Consider the following 2,010-nt stretch of genomic DNA (forward strand, 5'->3'; position numbering starts at 1 on the left):
CCCCTACTCACCCACACCCCCATCCAACCCATCTAAGTCACCACAGAGCACTGAGCTGAGCTTCCTGTGCTATACAGTAGGTTCCCACTAGCTATCTGTTTTACACATGGCAGTGCACATATGTCAATCCTAATCTCCCAGTTCATCCCACCCCCTCTCCCCTCACCCCCGTGTCCACACGTGCATTCTCTATGTCTGCATCTCTATTCCTGCCCTGAAAATAGGTTCATCTTAAAATTGGTCAATAACTAAAATTTTTAATTATCAGTAAAAGCCAAATTGTCAGATCAACATCACAGGGCTTTGGGCTGGATTGGATCCATGAATTACTGATTTGTGGCCTCTGGCATAAATTCTCACTCTGTATGAGCATATCAATTTTTTCTTTTTCTGCTGCTCAGCTCTAAAATTTTTGTCCGAAGTGAAGCATTTTATTTATCTGTCAAAAGAACATGGGAAGCAATCAGACGTGGATCTCAGAAGTCATCCTGCTGGGATTCCAAGTTGACCCAGAACTTGAAGTTTTCCTCTTTGGGTTCTTCTTGTTGTTCTACAGCCTCACACTGATGGGAAATGGAGTCATCCTAGGGCTCATCTGCCCGGACTCCAGACTACGCACCCCCTTGTGCTTCTTCCTCTCAAACCTGGCCATCGTTCACATATCCTATGCCTCAAGCACTGTCCCTATGATGATGGCAAATTTATAACGCAGAAGAAAACCATCTCCTTTGCTCCATGCATACTTCAGACTTCTCTGTATTTGGCATTTGCTGTCACAGTGTATGTTTAGTGGTGACGTCCTATGATTGGTGTGTGGCCATCTGCCACCCCCTGCGTTAGGCTGTCATCACGAGCTGGAGAGTGTGCATGGTCCTGGCTGCCACTTGCTGGATATTCAGTTTCCTCTTGGCTCTGGTCCATGTCCTTCACTTTGAAGCTACCCTTTTGTGGACCACAAAAAGTAAACCACTTTTTCTGTCAAATCATATCAGTATTCAAATTGGCCTGTGCTGACACCAGGCTCAACCAAATCGTCCTCTTTGTGGGCTCAATGTTTGTCTTAGTTGGGCCCCTCTGCTTGGTGCTGGTCTCCTCCACACGCTTCCTGGTTGCCATCCTGAGGATCCAGTCAGGTGAGGGCCGCAGAGAGGCCTTCTGCACCTGCTCCTCCCACCTCTGCCTGGTCCAGCTCTTCTGTGGCAGTGCCATTGTCATGCACACAGCCCCCAAATCCATCCATTCTCAAGAGCAAAGGAAGATTCTATCATTGTTTTACAGTCTTTTCAACCCTGTGCTGAATCCTCTAATCTATAGTTTGAGGAATGCAGAGGTGAAGGGTGCCCTAAGGAGATTTCTGGAGAAGAAATCAATGTGAGGGATGGTTTGGAGTACCTGTGTGAGCCCATCCTCATGCCTCTGGGTCCTTAAATGTCTTTTTGAGTCCTTTATCTTTGGACTTCTTATAAAATGAGAAACTAAATACCTAACTGTTTAAGCTATTGATAACAATGCTGAGTTAAACATTGTGAAATGGAAAACACAGTATAATCCTATTCATGAACACAGATGCAAATATCTTAAAGAAAATATTTTTTCAACATCTTTATTTGGAGTATAATTGCTTTATTATGTTGTGTTAGTTTCTGCTGTATAACAGAGTGGATCAGCTATATGTATACATATATCCCCATATCCCCTCCCTCCTGTGTCTCCCTCCCACCCTCCCTATCGCACCCCTCTAGGTGGTCACAGAGCACCAAGCTGATCTCCCCATGCAATGCAGCTGCTTCCCACTAGCTATCTATTTTACATTTGGTAGTGTATATACCAAATGCTACTCTCTCACTTTGTCCCAGCTTACACTTCCCCCTCCCCATGTCCTCAAGTCCATTCTCTATGTCTGCATCTTTGTTACTGTCCTGCTGTCCTGCCCCTAGGTTCATCAGAACCTTTTTTTTTTTTTTCGTTCCATATATATGTGTTAGCATACAGTATTTGTTTTTCACTTTC

At 44.6% G+C, this 2,010-nt stretch overlaps 1 pseudogene; it reads left to right on the forward strand.

The window, feature by feature from the left end:
* The first annotated feature begins 452 nt into the window (after positions 1 to 452).
* Positions 453 to 1,375, forward strand: LOC136128224 (olfactory receptor 2A12-like; annotated as a pseudogene).
* Positions 1,376 to 2,010: the final 635 nt, after the last annotated feature.

The sequence above is a fragment of the Phocoena phocoena genome, chromosome 9 (genome assembly GCF_963924675.1).
Source record: "Phocoena phocoena chromosome 9, mPhoPho1.1, whole genome shotgun sequence".
NCBI classification, from domain to species: Eukaryota; Metazoa; Chordata; class Mammalia; order Artiodactyla; family Phocoenidae; genus Phocoena; species Phocoena phocoena.